Here is a 20764-nt window from a genome sequence, read left to right on the forward strand (position 1 = left end):
CATGTATTGTAGTGGTGTAGTGCAACATATAGGGGGATCTAAAGTAGCATGCAATGTAGTAGCGTAGTGCGTCTTGTACGGGGATTGATAGCAGAAAGCATTAGGAAAGCTGGAGCAGGTGTGAGAACCTATACTTGTATGCCCTTTAAGAGAGCCTTCTGTGCAGTGCGTGCCCCCTAGGAAGTGCGCACTCCTACGCTCACACCAGGAAGATGACTTTGTGCTGCAGGAAGCCGACTGTTCAACTGTCACTGCTGCTCAGGGTCTCAGCTAGGATGCCCACCTGGGACCTTGCCGTTACTGCACAAACCACCCAATGCCCCAGAACCGGGTAAGTAACCCCAGATGTTCGGAGCTTTGACAGGATGTAGTGTAGCATATATGGGAATGTAGTGTAGTGTGTAGTTGTGTAGTGCAGCATGTACGAGGATGTAGTGTAAGATATAGGGTGATGTAATGTAACATGTAGTGTAGCGGTGTAGTACAGTACATCATGTATTGGAATGTATTGTAGCATATAGGGTGATGTATTATAGTATGTAGTGTAGAGGTTTAGTTTTAGAAAACTGCTTATGAGAGTTTATGGGGCAGATCAACAATCAATGACCTGTTCTATAGCAGTTCTACTGTAAGTATCCTTCATTTTTGTTTTGAATTATGTATACATTTTACCTGACAACCTTGTTCCTGTTTATATTTCTGTGTAGAACATTAGATGATGACAACAAAAGCCACTAGTCCTGTTTTCTAAAGCTGAAAGTGAGAATGTCATTAGAAGCTCATTGCAATAGATGCATGCACAGGGAATTCTTAATGATACGAACAGCAGGGAAAGGCATTTCCTCTTAGAATGTCACATGCCTTAATATTTTAATAATCGTGCATCTACATTACACATGGCAGAGTTCAAAGATAGATTATTCTGTTTGTTATTCATCTCTGTAATGTACGTACATACAGCATTATTTATGGGAAAAGGCACCTCACAGAGACCCACTTTTTCACTTACAGTATGTAAAGATCCTATTTTGATTATTTAACCCTGAAGTAAGTTTTTAATTAGATTTGAACACAATCATAGGATCAGTTGCACAGCTTAACCCCTTAATCATACCTGCCAACATGACCCTCTCCAGGAGAGACACAATGCTCTGTTGCCATCACCAGTGTGGAAACACCTTTCTTACCTAGTAGCCTGCAGGGGATAGCAATCACACATTAAGAGGGTAGTCCAGAAACAGAGCATTGTGTCCCTCCTGGAGAGGGTCATGTTGGGAGGTACACCTTAATATCCATGGTATTTAGTGTATCAATGAAAATAGACTAATGAGAATAGCCATTGACCTAAAAGCCCATTGCACACTGAGAGGTTGAATCAGTACTTCATGCAAGTCATGATAGATGAGTGGGCAAAAAAGTGGAAGATGAGGATCAATGTGGACAAATTCAAGGTCATGCACCTTGGGAGACATAACCAGTGTGCTAGTTATAACCTAAGCGGGGAGGCATTGGGTAATATAGTACTTGAAAAAGATCTAGGAGTCCAAATAGACAACAAACTAGGGTGTAGTGCTCAATGTCACATAGCAACAAAAAAGGCCAACAAAAGTCTAGCATGTATAAAAAGGGGCATGGAAACTAGGGAATCAAAAGTAATTATGCCACTGTACAAAGCATTAGTAAGACCACACCTTGAATATGAAGTACAATTCTGGGCCCCGCACTATAAAAAGGACATCCTAGAACTGGAAATAACCCAAAGAAGAGCAACAAAGCTAATAAAGGGAATGGAGAATTTAAGCTATGAGGATAGACTGAGCAAATTGGGACTGTTTACACTAGAGAAGAGACGTTTAAGGGGGGACATGCTCAACATGTATAAATATATCAAGGAACTGTCAAACACCCTTTTTACAGCAAGGAAGGAGTCTAAGACTCGTGGCACAAGTTTAGACTAGAAGAAAGAAGTTTTCGTTCCCTTAGAAGGAAAAATGTCTTTACGGTCAGGGCAGTCAAACTATGGAACTCTCTTCCTGGAGATGTGTCGGGAGACATATTAAATATGTTTAAAATAAGGTTGGACAAACATTTATTGGCTAAAAACATCCAAGGGTACAAATAAGAATCATAACCTGTCTTAAAAATATCAGAATATATTATATAACAAGGGAAAAGCTATTAAAACCTAGGTTGAACTCAATGGACGCAAGTCTTTATTAAGCCTTACTGTATCTACTATGTAACTATGTAACTATGTCACTGATGATGACACAGATGATGTCACTTACAGTATGATATCCCAGTTGATTTCACTGGTGATGACACTGATGTCACAGCTTATGTCACTGATGATGACACAGCTGATATTACAGCTGATGTCACTGTGACATCATCAGATTTCACTGATGATGTTACAGCTGATGTCACTGGTGATGACACAGCTGATGTCACTGGTGATGACACTGCTCATGTCACTAATTATGTCACTGGTGGTGATAATATTGAATTCACAGCAGATGTCTTTGATTATGGCACAGCTGATTTCACTGATGATTTCATTGATGATGTAAATGGTAAAGTCACTGATGATGATAGTTAATGGCACTGATGATGTCACTGGTGATGTCAATGATTATATCACAGCTGATCTCACTGATAATGATTATGGAACAACTGCTGTCACTGACGATGCCAATAATGGTCACAGCTCATCTCACTGATAATAACACACGTTATGTCACTGATGATGTCAATGATTATATTACAGCTGAATAACACTCAATAACACTGATGTAACTGCTGACTATACATATGATGTCACAGTTTTAGCTATGACACTAATGTACTGCCGTGTAAGTCTGCCATATATGTCCAGTGGTGGTGTCCTGTGTTGCCATGTAAGTCCAGCTGTGCTGCCATATAAGTCTGCCTTTTAAGTCCAGTGGTGCTGCCCTATGCTGCCATATATATTGTATCTGCCAAATGAGTCCAGTGGTGGTGTCCTGTGTTGCCATATAAGTCCACCATTTAAGTCCATCCATGCTGCCTTGTGCTGTCCTATAAATCTGCTGTATAAGTTCAGTGTTGGTGTCCAGTGCTATCATATAAGTCCAGTAGCGCTGCTCTGGGCTGCGGTAGAAGTCTGTCCTATAAGTTCAGCGGTGTTGCCTTGTGCTGCCGTTTACTGTAAGTCTGCCGTATAAGTTCAGCGAGGCTGCCGTATAAGTCTGCCCTTCAACTTCATCGGTGCTGCCCTGTGCTGTCCTATAAATCTGCAATATAAGTCCAATGGTAGTGTCCTGTGCTGCCATGTAAGTCCAGCAGGGCAGTCCTGTGCTGCCGTTTAAGTCTGCCATTTAAATCCAGCAGTGCTGTCGTATAAGTCTGCCATATAAGTCCAGTGGTGGTGTCCTGTGCTGACGTATATGTCTACTGTATAAATCCAGGGATACAGTCACTAGGTCTACAAGGATTAGGTTGACAAGCATTAGGTCGGCACCACTCATGACTGAAGGTCGACATAACTGAAGTTTGACATTGGTTAGGTCGACAGGGTCATTAGGCTGACAAGCATTAGGTAGACATGGGGAAGGTCGACAGTCAAAAGGTCACCATGGGGTTTTTCACTTTTTTTTTTAACTGACATGTCCCAAACGGCAGTATTTTATGCCCTACCATCCACTAGGGCATGGCGGGAGAATAAAATAGTGTGCCGAGCAGAGCGAGGCACCATTCCCAAAGCATGGCGAGTGCTGCTATGTTTCAGTGTCCATGCCGACAAAAAAAGTGAAAAACCCCATGTCAACCTTTTGACTGTCAACATTCCCCATGTCGACTTAATGACCCTTTCGACCTAACCCATGTCTACCTTCAGTCATGTTGACCTAGTAGTGTCGACCTAGTGCTTGTCGACCTAGTTGCTGTCTATCCAATGATCCATACCCATAAATTCTGCGGTGTTGGCCTGTGCTGCCATACAAGTATGTTGTGTAAGTCCAGCAGTGCTGCCCTGTGCTACCGTATAAGTCTGCCATGTAAGTCCAGCAGTGCATATAGGTATGCGTATAGGTCTGTAATATTAGTCCAATGGTGGTGTCCATTGCTGCCATATAAGTCCAGCTGTGCTGTCCTGTGCTGCCATATAAGTACAGCAGAGCTGCCCTATGCTGCTGTATAAGTCTGCCATATAAACCAGTGGTGGTGTTCCTCTGCCCTATCAGTCCAAGGGTGCTTCTGCCTGTCTGCTGTACTGTGTAGAAACCTAGTTAGCTTGTGAAGACAGACTGGAGTACAATCCAGACAATTGTGGAATAAGGGGAGCCCATCAAACAGAGCTGTGGTCCGCAATCCTGGAGCAAGACTAAAGACCTAAAACACAAGCCCGGAATGTGGTACATGCTGGGGCTTGGATGCGGTGGGCAGCATGATTTTAAAATCAGCATTACCCATAGAATAGTATGTTGGAGAGGTGCGCTCTGCAACCGTCACCTAGCAACAAGCAGCAGCAGCAGCAGCCCTCAAGGCTGATTGTCCCCTTGCGCTCCCCGTCCTCCTGTCCCAGCGCACCTTGTCAGTTAGACACAGCATGCATTGGCTGTGTGCCAGACTGTGGCCCTTATTCTGATCGGTGCGGATATTCCCGAATTCTTACGGTGCGGGCCGCACGCATCGCTGTGCGGCAGCGTGCGGGCATCGTCCGTAGAAACGCCCACGTGTCCTCCGCATTCGGACGGACTCACTCTGTAAGAACAGGGCGTGTGTACGGACGACATACAAACCGTGCGTGTGCGGGGGAAACGTACAGATTCTTGCACGGTCTTCCCGCACAAGCACGGTCTTACCGCGTGAGAACGTACGGAAAGCTGTCCGTACGCCCCGATGCGGAGTATTTACGCACAATCCAACACTTTTGTACTGAGTACACACAGCGATCACATGACCCACTTAGGCTATTAGGCAACCTCCTGAAAAAGGGATTGTTAGCAATTTCAATCAATTAAATGCTCATCTATACTGACCCACATTCCTACTACATTCATGACACACATTAACCCTAACATACATCTATATACACTATGTACATTTCGCTTATTTAAAAGATTTTAAACAAGTTACACATATACTTTTGCATGTTAGAAAAAAACACGGACAACTTTGAACTTTAAATAACTATTTATTAATACAAATAACAAAAAATAAATGAGAAAACAATTAATTTGGCCCATCTATGAGCCGGTCCATTTCGGCCGAAATCAGCCGCATGTAGGATCTAATTCTTAGAAGGGCCCCACGGCGACCCTCCTCTGCTTGGGCCGGCTCATCTGTGGAGGAAATTCAAATTGAAAAATGAATAATGATATTCATGCATACATTTAACATAGTCAAACCTACATTTTACACATGCATTGTGACAGGTGTGTGTATATATATATATATATATATATATATATATATATATATATATATATATATATATATATATATATATATATATATATATATATATATACACACACACATATATAACTATATATATGAGACATACACCTATACATACATGCATACATACTAGATGGAAAGCCTGATTTTGGCCCTCTACCCTTTACTCTGTCAAACACCTCACAGTCATACTGCTACTTCTCAATCCAAACCCACCCATGACAAAGCTGTGAGAAGCATGTCACGCGCTGCACCAATCACAATTCGGCAAACAAAGTTCAGTGTCAGTTATATGATGGAGCCTGGCAGGGGAGTTACACAACTCTCAGGAATGCTCAGTACATTTGTGCAATCAAGCATGGCTTGGCTGCTGATGGTCTGCTCCAGAAATCATTGTCATAATGCCAGTTAGGGGAAGCTGTAGCAATAACCCACTCCCATGCTCAAAAGCATTACTAAGAACAAATCAACACCAAATTATGGTGCAAAACATACATGCAGACCGCAGGGGGTGGTTAGCTAGAGGAGGGCCCAGGGGCACTGACCACTTGTTACTCCAGTCTAAGCCACGCCTGTCCATACTCCATTTATGCCATACTGAATCTAGTTTACAAAGATCAATCACCAGTAAACTCTACTCACCTATATGAGGCTTTCTTCCAGGATACAGATTAACTACACAGGTTCAGTGGCACTTAAAATCGACCTGACAGCCATCCGCACGACCTGTGTCATTAATATGTGTCCAGGATGAAAGGGATGGTTTGCCCACCCTATCTAACCCCTAAGTGTGTCTGTTGCTACCCAGTTTGTTTTATCACTTTATAGTATAGAAAAAAATAATTGAATCACCAGTGCTACCTAGCAAATAGAAGATGACAAAAGGAATAATGAATCTTTATCTATACATACCAATTTGGGGTGCCTGCACCACCTCACAGGCCTCCTCTTCTTCTGTGGCCTCGTCATGTGGCACCTCCGCCTCTTCAGCCACCTCGGCCTCCAATGCCACCACCTCCACTGCCCACTCCTCCTCCTCCTCCACTTCCTCCCTTTCCTCTTCCTCTCTTTCCTCTTCCTCCACTTCCTCCCTTTCCTCTTCCTCCACTTCCTCCGCGACCCCTTCTTCAATGGAAACCTCCTCGGCCATTACTTCCTCCGCCTTCTTCTGGGCCTGGGAAGCCTCTGAGTTCTCTCTGGCCAGTCTTGCGCGTTCCTGTGTTTGTGAAAAAAAACAAAAAAGTGCCAGTTAGGGGTCATTTGTATTAAGCCTTATGAAGCTACAAATGCAAAGGTTATAAGTACAGATAATTGTACAGGCAAACAGCTCCTTAGTGGCCTTTACAAAACACAGCCTGTAACATGCCAGGTATGCTGTGACATTTGGGCCATTGTAAGCATCACAAGCATTAATCCTCCCCAATAACATATTTTATGACCATTACAGGGTGTCAATCAGGAAGTAGCACTCATATATTGTATGGCATGTTTAACTCATGATCAGGCTGCTGACCTTAGTGGATTAAATAATGTCAGGTAAGCAATCATGTACAAATCCACATTTACTGTTGAAATACTCACATCTAGCAATGCTGGCCCTTATGCTTTGAAGCCTCTCTGGCTCCCTGCGCCGGAGGTCGGACCACCGCCGCTCAAGCTGTGCGATGGTCCGCCGCACATGTGTGCGGGCGTATATCCGCCGGCGGGCCACCGCATAGGCAGAACGTTTCTGCCTATTTGTAATAAACGGGCCAGCACGGCCCAGCCTGGTCTCCATAACGGAGACCAGTGTCCTCAGTTCGGCTGCAGAGAAGGGTGCTGCTCTGCCATAAGCCGCCATTTTAGGAGTGGCACAAATTTAACAATCATGTGCTGTCATTGGTTGATCAGAGTGATATTTGGTATTAACTTTATTGTTCATTTTTACACTAACAGCGTGTATGCGCCCGAACAGACGGCTAACCCATTGCATCGCACACCCATCCTAAACAGTGTAAAATAAGATGGAAACATATTATATCTAATCTATAACATTCACCAAACATGGGTATAAGCAACAGGTGAAATAGTGTGCATCTCTAGACACTTACACCTAACTCCACAAGGTACCAAACAGCTAATTTATAATGAAGGCAGACCTTTTCCCAAAATGAGCCCATGCAGCCATGTGTACACTTACCTTCTACTGGGCCATACTACAGAGGTGGAATGAAAAGTAGCTAGCATCTAACCTGAATGTGGAGTGCTTTCACATGTGATTTGGATGCTAGCACTGATTACTTGTGGCTAAGTGGTGGACTGGATTGACATATGGAATGGGTAGTCTCAGTTGTACTACATAGCAAACAAGTGCACAGTACAGAAGTACATTCAAATATACATGTCATGTCTGACCTCAGTTGTATTTGGTCATTGGTGTTGGAATCTGCATTTAGCAAATAAATCAGACTTACTGAGTTTGCCAGGTTTTTTGGAAATATTTTTCCACACCAAGGGGCGGGCCGTATGCGCCGCACGGTTGACGCTGGCGTACGGAACGCGGCCGTACGGAACGCAGCTTGCAGCTGATTAACGCCAATTACAGAAATAGTATTTAAAGTGGTCCTAGAAAGGCAAACACTTGTTGCAAACATGCCAGGCTCAGACTCAGAGGAAGACCAGGTGGTGCAGAATCTGTTGTCCCGCATGGAGGCCAACACCACCTATGTACCCCTCAACCCAGAGGACCGAGCTGGCCCATCAACATCAGGCCAATCAGCAGCTGGGCCATCCTCAGCAGAATCATTGGGAACACAGCAGGTGGCTTCCCAACAGAGTAGCCAGCCCAGCACTTCAGGTACAGCAACCGGTGGCCGTGGCAGTGGCAGTGCCCGTGGCCGCAGTGGGGCAACACGGGAACCCACAACACGAAACATGGCATTTGAACCGCTGGAGCTTGACATCCTGGTGACCCGGGCACGTGATTTAATTGAGTGTCCAGCGGTGAAGTTGACACACACAAGGAGATGGAAGATCTGGGAGGAGATAACGGCGGAGATTAATGCAGTGGCTCCACAAGTTCGACAGGCGGAGCATGTTAAGAAGAGGCAAGTACATGTGTGTTACATTAGAGTAGTACAAGTCCAGTAATGTTTACATTCAATATTAGATCTAGTTGGGCAATGGGTGTTCACGTTGCTTGGAGGCACAGACATGTTGGCCATGACATTGAATTGATAGTTATTGGAGGGTGAATGTTTTTGTATCTGCTAAGGGTTGGTATGAAAAATGAATATAATGTAAGGTTGGTGTCAGTAGGCACATGTTGTATTATGTATCATATTGCAATGGGTGATACAGCAAACATGAGGAGTTACATGTATTAATATGTACACTTTGATTGCAGGTGGCACGACTTCAAAGGCAACCTCAAGAAGAAATTGACCAAGCGGTGGCAACACAGCCAGACCTCTGGGGCTGGCCCCATGCCATCCAAGCTGGAGCTCACCCCCCTGGAAGAGATGGCCCAGTGCTGTATTGCAGTGGAGGAGGTCCGGGGGGTGAGCACTATAGACAGCGAGTCCCCAGCGGAAGTGATGGCTTCTACTCTTGAAGGTAATTATTTGCCAGGCCATAAGTAGATGTTTTAAATTTTGCATGGAATGTGTGGTAATTGGAATTTTATTGTTCAACAGCATCGCCACCGCTTGGTCAAGATTCTCTTGAGGAGGTTGTGGAGTCTGTGCCACCTGGCCCCAGTAGCAGGCCCGTGCAGCAGCAGCCGGTGGGATTGTCCGCAGCTGAATTGTCCATGTGGGGCCGTGTGCTGGATAGTATTGTGCAGCAGGGAGAGTCGGCATTCGAGCGGGTGCGTAGGGCCGAGGAGGTGCTGCAGGGTTTGACCACCAGCCAGCAGATTATTGCTGAGAGCCTGCAGGCTATGAGTGCCAGCCAGCAAGCTATGGCTGCCAGCCACCAAGCTATTGCTGGTAGCCTGCAGGTGCTGGCTGATCAAGCCCTGCGGCAAAACGACCTCCTCCTCCGCCATAATGAACTTATGGTGGAGCTAGTTACCAGCAATAGGGCCCTAATGTCACCCGCTTCGGGTGCATTACCAACCTCATCACTCCCTGCTGCCAGAGGGGGAAGAAGATCCACCCCCTCACCAGCATGTGCTCCACATGAGCCACCATCAGCCTCTGGCCGTGGACGAGGCACAAGAGCTGCTGCACGTGGCAAGGAGCCTGCCAGGGCCAAACGTGCTCGCAAATGAACTTGTGTCCCCATTAATCTCCACCGTTATGTCTTCCCAAATCTTCCATTGAGCTGTGTGTGTCAGCAGCCTGTGTCAACATCCGTGCCCAGGGTCACCACTTTTGCCCGCGGTTCAAATGTCATGTTTGGTTCCTCTGTTGCCCTGTTTCAGTGTGCTGTACTTGAAGTGTTGGTGCTGTACTTTTGTTGTGAAGCCACCTGATGTGTTCCCAATGATTCTGCTGTGGCTATTTATTCTTTATTATGTAATTTTTGTCCTGGTATGGTACCATTTGTTTTGTTATGTATTTTAAAATTTTGCCAAAGTTTGTTTAATAAATGTTATTTTGGCCCCACAAATGTCTGTATTAATTTATACATGCAGAAGTGGCATGTGTATTAGTATTAATATTATTAACTTGTGTGCAAGTGCAGCATGTAATGTTCCCTTTAAGCTGCAATGCTTCCAATTGTAGCAGTGAGAAGCGTGTAATTAACAAGTCATGGGTAAAGTATGTGATTGTATTGGGTTCAGGTGACATTGGTTGAGGTGCGTCCGTCCTGATTAGGCGTTCCGATTGCATAGCGCATGACCGAGTGGTGTCCGCAAAGCAAGAGTAACCTTTTGGACACCGCACATTTCTTCCCTTTTTGTTCGCGTGCATTCGGCGTGCTGTCCGAATGCACGCCTACCAAAATATGTGTACTCCCCCGTGTCCGCCCATGTTTCCGCCCAGTTTAGCCCACTTTGAAACTACGCCCCTGTGTCATTCCGCATGACGCCCATAACACACCCCTATTGCCCGAATGTATGCGGTGCACATTTCTGTACGGGATTAGTGAGAACAAGTACGGAGACCATGCGTGGCACATGCGCGTAGCGTTCTCCACGCATGCGCAGACGGCTAAAAAACGCCATCCGAAAGAATGCGGAAAAGTCCGCACCGATCAGAATAAGGGCCTGTGTGATGAAGCCTGCACCCTGCTGTAGTGTGGAGATGGGGAGCCCACACAAGTGTGTGTCCCACGCGGTGTACCCGTTCCTTAAAGTGTGTGACTGGGGGAGTGACGGACAGCGCATCCCTGCTACAGTACCTCTTAGAGGTGTCCCTCTCTGTCCAGGTGTGGAGCTCAGACGAGACAGAGCCCGGTGCTGTGTCAGTGTGCTGGAGGGAGCCAACTGTCAATCACCGCCAGAGCTCCTGCATGTGTAGCACTTGCATCGCTAGCCCAGCTGATATACTCACAGACCTGCTAGACTGTGCAGACTGCTTCTACAGTGTGTGAGAGACCTCCATACTTCCAACCAGCTCCATCTGCAGGATAACGATAGGTTCCTGCACCAAACGTCTGGGTACACCTGCCTGTTATATACAGTATCTGCTATACTGCATATCTGCAAATTAACCCTTTGATGCCTGTTAACTCTGTGCATATTACTGCTATAAACCACAATTCCTGGTTAAGCTTCCAAAAACGTGTGCTGTCTAACAACACCACAAGCACCGCTATATACTCTGCCAACAGCCTATGGGCTTTTTTCACACTTTCCCTGCTGTAAGGGATCCAACCTGGGGCCAGATGCACTAAGCTTCAAAAGTGATACAATGGAGAGTGATAAACAACAAAAGGTCGACATGGGGTTTTTCACTTTTTTTTTGATCCGACATGTGAAGACATGCAGTATTTCATGCCCTACCATCCACTAGGAATAAAACAGAGTGCCGAGCGCAGCGAGCCATGCAAGGGGCCACGGTGCTATGTTTCAAAGTGAAAAAACCCATATTGACCTTTTGACTGTCGACCTTCCCCATGTCGACCTAATGCTTGTAGACCTAATGACCCTGTTGACCTAACCAATGTCAACATTCAGTCATGTCGCCCTTCCTGCATGTTTACCTAATGCTTGTTGACCTGTTGTCTATCCAATGATCCACATCCAAATGTAGTGCTATGGGTTGTTTGAGGAGGGTTTTAAACTGGTATCTTGCCTAGGGCCCCATGATGGTCCAAATCTGCCTCTGGTTGTAGATGTAACAAGCAAACAATTATTTGTATTAATCAGTCTGTATAAACATAGTTTTATTTGATGGACCTTTCACATGCATAACTTTCTGTTATTCTTCCCATAGAGTTCCTACTAACAGGCATTAATTAGCACAATTGCAGAAATGACCCTAAAATAAAATCTTTTGTGTATAGTGATGCCCATTGTTGAAGATTTTGGTAGTTTTTATTCTTTACTGTCTTAAATGGAACAATCCACTTGTCTATGGAACTCATTGATATATGTATAAAATCAGCAAAGCCCTAAATGGTTGCTGCATATCCTAGCAAGCAGCTAGGTCATAGGGTTGTGACGAAATACCATATCATTTTACCCTCTATACCTGCATGTTTATATTAGTAAATAATAGTACATTTGGGCAAAACTTAATTTATTAACCACACAAACAGTGATTCCTCATAATTACAATTATTGTGTCTAAAACATGGTAATTGATAATTATACCCCTAATATTTTGGAAAGATGGTCTTTTAAATATTTGGCTGTAATACTACAATGCAACCAAAAGATGTCACTGTTTCCAAATACATTACTGAAACCACTGTAAATTCCTCTATAGATTATGCTATGGTGACATATTTTATTTAAATCACCCTTTTGGATATAATATTGTACCGTATCATAAATTATACCAGCAGCAAATCTCTCCATTAAGTCAGAGAATTAAGACTTTCTTAAGTTGCTTGTACATGTATTTGAGAAAAAATACTGTAACGTACATCTGGAATGTGACATTTCTCTTGTACTTAGCAAAGTGAATGTTTGCACGTGTTAATAATAATAATTTGTCTCCATATACTCAAACAAGGTCATGAAATATACAGAATATAAATATTTTTTCAAAGCTTACAGCATACTTGCCTACATTTGAAAACTAGTTTCAGGGAGATTATAGTTGTTAGTAGAATTTTGCACAGTGCCCCATTGAGGGGCGTGTCCTGCTCCACTTAAAGTGTGTGTCTAGTTCCATATATGGAGAGATTGTGAAAAGAGATTGTGAACGTGGCACCTAGAAGCGTGGCTGTGTACTGCTACATCTGAGAGGAATCTTTTAAAATTACTTATATACAAATGTAGATGAGCCCCAAAGCAGTTAGTAAGAGATACTATAGTGCTGGAAAATGGTGCTGATGTTTCAATGTAAATGTATCGGTCTCTCATTCCTTTTTTCCCCAAAAATGTAACAGTGTAATGTGGGCTTGGTGAAATGAGGGAGATTGCTAGACTAATGAGGGAGAGAGGGAGATTGTTGTTATTTCAGGGAGTCTCCTGCAGAATGCAGGAGGGTAGGCAACTATGGCTTACAGTACAATACAGTACTTAAGATAGATTTAGCTAGAAGTAGCAGTAGCCAATAAGAATATTTTATGAGTGAGCTTGCGGGAATCAGTGACCAGTCCATTCCTGTGATTTGCGGCCTGTTACATAGGAAAGGTCATGGTGTGGGTTAAAGGTCAGACTTCTGTCAAACTGGAGCTGGAACATTATATTGTGAAAAAAATGGCTACATCCAACTTGCTAGCTTTCTGTTGCTACAGACCTCAGGCAATCCATCTGAAAACAACATTATTTATTTATTTTTCTTATATAGCGCATACATATTCCGCAGCGCTTTACAAAGTATAGTTGAACACTCACATCAGTCCCTGCCCCAGTGGAGCTTACATTCTATATTCCCTACCACATATACATACACACAGACGTTAATTTGGTTAATTTGTTGGGAGCCAATTAGCCTACCATATTTATGTTTGGATTGTGGAACATCATTGTATAACGTCAGGTAGTAAGCATCAATGCCTTTCAAGTGTTAGCTAAGCATCACAGATGTAATAATACCACCATCTAAACATTTGGAGGACCTAGTTATCAATAAATATTTGTGGGATATTCCCTGAAAAAAGTAATTTTTGAGGATAGTGTACCCACAAATATTAAGTATTCCCCAGTACTATTAAAGGATCACAGCATAATTTGTACTACTTAAACCTATGTCTTATCTCCTAACATAATACAAGGAGTAATTATTTGTCAGATTCCTCTTATTGTTATGCTTCTTCTAGCACATTTAAAGCATTTTTTTTAAATTGTCACATTCTTTACATGTATCCTATTTCCAATAATTGTGTGCTTTCCCAGTCATGTAACCTTCAGTAAGGATCCCTAGGGTATTAGCCATGTAATAAATCAACAATGTGTGTGCTTTGTTTTATCCTATAGCGTTGTGGATCTACACTGTATGATCTACACTGTATGTTCCCGCAGACCCCAACTACCTGCCAGGGCATGATTACAGTTGTAGTTCCCAAGCTTCAGTGTGCTGTGGCATGCCTACAGACCATGGATTTCTACGTTTATGTTACCACAGTGGCGTAACTACATTTTGGGCGCCCCCCCGCCGTTAACGGGAGGGCGCCCAGCCACTCACCCGCCCCTCCGGCGCAGATGGAGACCGGGGGCGGCGGGAGAATAGGAAGAAATCCTATTCAAAAGACCGGGCGGCCGCTGATTGGCTGAGCTCTCAGCCAATCAGCGGCCGCCCGGTCTTTTGAATAAGATTTCTTTATATTCTCCCGCCGCCCCCGGTCTCCATCTGCGCCGCCTGCCGCTCCCCCAGGTAGCCGTCAATGCAGGTGGGGGGGACGCTGCGAGGCGGCTGGGGGGACGGACGCTGCGGGGGACGGACGCTGCGGGGGACACAGAGGCGGCAATTACTTACAGCTGAGCCGGGCAGGGGGAGTCGGGAGCTGTCACTGTCAGTACGGAAGAAAAAAAAAAAATCCCATACAATGAATCGGCAGCCTGTGATTGGCTGAGCGCTCTCTCATCCAGTCAGCAATTGGCTGAGAGAGCGCTCAGCAGCCAATCACAGGCTGCCCATTCATTGTATGGGCTTTTTTTCTTCAGTACAGACAGCTCCCGGCTCCCCCTGCCCGGCTCAGCTGTAAGTAATTGCCGCCTCTGTGTCCCCCGCAGCTTCCGTCCCCCGCAGCGTCCGTCCCCCCAGCCGCCTCAATGCCCCCCTGCCCCCTGCTTCCTTCATATTGCAGCTGCCAGCTAACGTAACAATAGCACTGCAGCCCCCGGCGCCCACACATGCATAGCGCCCCCCCGCGGTCGCGGGGGCTGCGGTGCTATAGTTACGCCCCTGTGTTACCACACAAACTCTATTTTGTTATATCTGTGCATAAGACGCTGGGGCTGATCTCCTATCTCACTCCGGGCGAGATGTACTCTGCCTTACAATGGAGAATGATAAACCACCAACCAATCAGCTCCTACCTGTCTTTTTTTAAACACAGCCTGTGACATGGCAGTTAGGAGCTGATTGGATGATGGTTTATCACTCTCAATTTTAGTACATCTGGCCCTCTGGGTGACCTCCCTATGATAGTGTAACCAACCTGACATGTATTAATGTTGGCTATTGCCGTAGGGATGCAGTCTGTGCATTATTCCCTTCGTTTAGGACAAGTGTTCTCAACCTCAACATTTAAATATCCTCAGCAGGTCACGTTTGACATACAGGATGTCAAGGAAGCAGGTGGGATCAGGGCCGGCGCCACCACTAGGCAGCTCTAGGCATTTGCCTAGGGCGCCGGCCACTGGAGGGTGCCAGTTTGCAGCAGGCCCCCTCCCCATGGTGGTGAGTGGCACAGGCGGCGGCCGCAACTCCCCCCCACCCCTCCGGAGCGACTAGGCGGCCATCACCCGATCCCCCTCCCTACCCCTGGAGATACTTAGCGGCGGTCACCGCATCACCCGACACCCCCAAGTGCCTTGCACCGGCACTGGGTGGGATGATTGCTGACAGAGCAAAATACATGAACATACCTGTGCATGATTAAAACAAACCATGGCCTGTTGGTGGAGGCCTAGACAATCTGTGGCTATCACTGCTGCGCAGCAGGTAACAGGGAGTATTCCCAAATGCTCCCCTCTCCCCCAGCCGAGGGACACTGCTGGCCCCAGGGGGGATTCAGGAATGTCCCCATAAAACGCGACGTTCCCACGGAAAGTGGGACAGTTGGGGAGGTATGCCTAACTACATCCTACTGCTTTCCTACATCCACACTCCAATAGAACACCTCCTAATCCAACATGATGTAGAATTCAAAAAGGAACTCCCAGCATCCCATGGCTCCAGAGACTTTGGGTATTTTCATGAAAATACTAAAATGGCTACTAAATGGTTACAACTATATATTGCATCACATTGATGCAATATATAATAGTGTAAGGTAGTCATTTAGTGGAGTCTATTCATATAGAAAATGAAAACAGAACATAGCTTTGTTAAGTAGCAATTCAAGTATACTTACCTTTCTGGTGATGCAATCCGGTATCCTGGGCTCTGGTTGTTCTGTATCTAGCTGCAGTACTGTCTGAGAAGCGGTAAGACGAAAGCAGGTCATTCTTGTGTATGTGATCGTGGCTGAGGTCAGGGTCAGCTGCAGTGGCTGCTGGGAGATCAAGGGGCTGATGCAGGGCAGAAGACAGGGAAGTATGCAACTGAACACTGCAGAAAATGCAGTGGTGGCATGCTTCCAGGAGAGGGGATTTGATGCAGTCTAAGGGGACCTGGGTCATACTTTATAAAATTGAAACAGAAAGACAGACATCTCTGCTTCTCTCATGAGTCCTGGATTGTTAGCCTAGGGTCCAGGAGCCAGGGAGCGGTACTGAAATTGCATCGCACGCAACGAACGGCAATAATGTACCGTGCAATGCGATTTCACTACGTTACCGTACGTAGAAAATCTGGGCGCCCTGCTAGGAAACAAGTACCAAAATAAATTTAATTTAGCAGGTTGGACAGGTTGTCCACTTCCTGTGCTGCCGCCCAAAAAAATTGCCGCAGTCTTCGCAGCGTCCCTTGCACCGCCAGGTGCACTTGTGTCAGGTAATCTGTTGGCATGGGAAATGGGATTTAACATTAGTGTTGATAATGATTTACACATGTTAATATTTTTTGACTCAAGTTTGAATTGACCTACAAACCCAACAATCATTTCTACACAGGATTAAAGAGGGTTGTAGATGTGTGTGTATCAATGAACTGAAGGACACCTGTGCAGCTTGAATCTTTATTCAGCTCTGGCTAACACTGACTGACTGTCCGGCCACCTGACCGGAAGTGAGTCACACCTAGAGACTACAAGTACCAAGATGCACCGCATGCATCTACATCCCCCCTTTAACTGGAAGGACACAATATGCATAAACAGAGGTGGTAATGCAAAACAAAGATAAAGATATGAGAAAGACTAAACAATGAAGTCCTGGAACTTGGGATTGGGTTTGGACACACGCCCGGACCTGGTGATGGTGCGTTGAGAACCCATGGAATTGTCCTCAGCAATTTGAGAGGGCTCTGCCACCGGTATGTTCTGTGGGATGGGATCATCCAAATTATGTGAATCATCACTGACATTGGTTGCAGCAGTGGTAGGAACTGATGGACCCGGCTGTGCAGAGTTCTCCTCAGCTACACTAAGCAGGTGTCGGCAGTTGCGCTCGTATAGGGCATTGTCAGATTGCACCACATAGCTATTTGGACGCTCTGCAGGTCGCTGCACCACTGCTACTCTGTCGAAACCCTGTTCAGTTTGTATGCGAGGATAAAAAGGAAAAGAAAAGTAGCGCTAGTACACCAATGAACATTCACAATATTTAATATCATATAAAAACATGTCAAACACTTAAAGTAGGACAAAAGGATCCCTTCCTATGTATGCCACCAGTGCTAACGTATAAACTCCAATAATGTCCAACGAAGAATCAAACCCACATGGTGTGATACAAGTGGGTAGATTTTGATAGTTACCACAATTAAATCACCAGGAGGAATTGTTCCGTTCGGAATGCATAACAGCAGTGTCTCTTCAAGATGGGTGATGGTACCAAAGTCCAGTGGTATTGGATAAATGGAGTGCGTGGTGAATAACGCTGGAGGTGGCTGGTCCGGATCCAAAGGGAAATAAAAGTGCTGGGGGCAGTGTCCAGGGCTTCCTAGGAACCCTGCCCACATTACGGCCATATTGTCCGAGAGTGTTCAGTGGACATTTTTTATGTGTAGTGATCCGGCCGAGTGCCACCGTTGCACATGCGTAATGTGTAGGCTACGCATGCGCACTCAGGAGGAATACGCAATCCGAGCGAATGTGTAGCTGTCCGACCCACCTATGGGCCTTATTCTAGTTCACTCTCAGAGGCAAATTCCTTCTCCAATGGACAAAACCATGTGCACTGCAGGTGGGGCAGATGTTCCACTTTCGATTGGCTCTTACCCTATATATAGCATCACAGTCTCCTTTAGGTGGGAAGCCTCTACTAAAGGAGACTGTGACACTATATAAAGTGGGTAAGAGCCAACCTAAAGTGGATACATTTATAGGTTAACTGTGGATGCTGCTGGACATATGTTATACTTTTATATTTAACTTGAATATTGATTTTTACTATTATTATTTTTTATTTTTATAATGTGTGCAAATATACATGTGAAATGTTAATACATTTTCTGATATACATTAATTAATTATTTCATCAACTCAGTGCGCTCTCTTAAATTACTAATATTTTGTTTTCCTTGTTGAATTTGATAATTCTTGTGGGAGCAGCCCGACATTAAATTAAAACTGTGGCTAATCCATAATAATTATATTAATTATTTTATACTTTAAATTATACATATTTTTTTATATTTATCTGCGCCCGATATACCTTGTGTATACTATTTGCTGTCAGATATTGATAAGTATGGATAAGTCTATCTATCTTGATGCTGTTTTGAAGGCAAAGGATGGTCACACCAAATATTGATTTGATTGAAATTTTTCTGCTATTCAACTTAGAGCAGTTTAATTTTGCAATGTAAATGATTGCCACATTAAAAAAAATTGAGATTTCTTACCAAATCTCTCACTTTCTGATTCTCTCACCCTATTACATTTCACCCCCAATCTTCACTCATTTTGGAGATGTTTTTTCCATTACCCAGACCTTATAAGGGACAACTAACTCTACCAGCTCATAGAACCCCTGTCAATGAACAAATAGCTTACTCTCTTGGGTTGGCACTAGAACCAAGACCTTATCCCTGAAACTGAAGGACTGGGAAATTGCAGGAGTATTTAAATTGTTCTTCTTTCGATCTAGTACTTCTTCTACTTGTTGGTGCACAAAAAAGCTTATCTTTCACAACTTCCTGTTCATTTGAGAAACAAATGGAACAACATTGGGTTCTTTAGGCCATGTCAGTAATCACTGCACTCGCACGAGAATCTTACCAGTGTTTTGGTCTATTCAGTGCAGATGGTCTGGCACTGGTGCCAATGGCGTTGCTGCTGGCTGGCATGATGACGCTGTGTCACTTCATCACTGTAGTTTGCCGTGCACTCCTCTGTCCCACGCCAGTGTCCGGTTGCATAACAAAAGGGGTCAGCTGATTTATAAGCTGAAGTCCTCAGTACTCAGAAGCTGTCATGTGACTCAGGTGCATTCAGCCCAGCATGAAGCCTGCTATCCAATCCAGGACCAAAACTGCAGTCATGTGACTAGGGATGCCAATCCCGGGGCATTTTTTCAATCCAGGGAATCGGGATTGAAAAATGCTCAATCCCGGGATTCCCGGGATCCCGGGATTGGCATGCCTAAAAGAATATTTTCCCTGTGCCCCCCACACTAACTGACTATTGGGGAGGGGGGCAGGTTGCAGCGGTGCGGAGACAGGCAGCAGGTATGACGTGGGTGGCCTGACGGCAAGCAGGTGCCATTGTCACACACTTACTTTTGGGGAGCAGGTGGCAGGCGACTTTGGCGAGGAGGCAGGCGGCTGGGGGAGGCCTGGCGGCGAGCGGGTTCCGATGGTGGGGGTGTAGTGCTACGGCCTGCGCAGTGTGACTTGTGACCTAAACACACTGCGCAGGCCACAGGCCGGGTCTGGGACTGCCGGGCAGCGTCTGAGGAGTGCCCAGACTCTGCCTGACATTAGACGGCGCATGCGCATTCTAATCCTAAAATTGAAATCCCAGTCATTTTGGGGCCAAATAGTCTGGAAACCAGTGACAAATCTGTTTCTTCATTGGGCCCTGGAGCAGGCTTGTCTGCGGTTTCCCCCAGAATGATGGCAAATGGTCCCTTGGACATATTATTTAAGAAATATACAATAAAAAATTCTTGTGGCGGTATATACTCGCGCCAAACCTGGCTGCTGCACCGTGTACTACCCTGGGATACCACCCCCAGATCCAAATACAAGCAAGAAACACAGAATGGTGGACAATAGTGCGCTGTCAGGAAACAATGTAATAATCACTCCTCCTTCCTTGTTTTGTAGGCCGCTCCAAGGCAGATACCACTCATATTATGAGACAACAAAAGAAGAAGTACAGTATATGTTAGATGAATCAATGGATACTGGTCCAAGAATTCATAATTCCTTACTACTGATCTGTATTACAGGCCCTATGTGCCCATAAAGGTATCTTTAGTTCACACCAGACATTACCTTTGCCATAAAATGAAAGCTCACCTTTGAGCAAAGCCCTATATTCACACAAAGGTTTTTTTGTGTCCCCCAGATTTTCCGGACCTCAGAGACAGAATGCCACTCCAATATTCATACAGGTTTGGTGTAAAAAAATGTGTTCCAAAGTCCAGCATACAGATCGAATAAAAACAGCTAAAAAACAAATGGGTTCCAGCTCCTACTTCACCCTCACTTATTATCCAAACTCTACTCACCCGGGTAATGAGGAAGATGTATCCCCTATAGATAGTATGCAGAAAGGAGTCAAAGTGTAGGATCAGGGATACCGGAACCATAAAAAAACTCCACAGCACCAAAGCGTTTTGGACCTTAAATGGTCCTTTTTCCAGGTGTGGAGTGGATGGGTGTCTAGCAGGTATTTATACTGTACCTGCTAAGCCAAACTTAATTAAAATGGATATACATAAAACATGGTGCCTGATTTCTCCGGAATGATTTAATAATTTTTCTTTTTTTAAAACATCCGATAC

The 20764-nt window shown here is 44.9% G+C and overlaps 1 long non-coding RNA gene across 1 annotated transcript; it reads left to right on the forward strand.

Annotated features, from left to right (window-relative positions):
- Nucleotides 1-265: 265 nt before the first annotated feature.
- On the forward strand, nucleotides 266-20482 carry LOC146059041 (uncharacterized). Its single transcript, XR_014470116.1, has 3 exons — nucleotides 266-331; nucleotides 20082-20225; nucleotides 20326-20482. It is a non-coding gene; the product is annotated as an uncharacterized LOC146059041 (long non-coding RNA).
- The last annotated feature ends 282 nt before the right edge of the window (nucleotides 20483-20764 follow it).

Source organism: Crinia signifera, chromosome 2 (genome assembly GCF_055691185.1).
Source record: "Crinia signifera chromosome 2, ASM5569118v1, whole genome shotgun sequence".
NCBI lineage: Eukaryota > Metazoa > Chordata > Amphibia > Anura > Myobatrachidae > Crinia > Crinia signifera.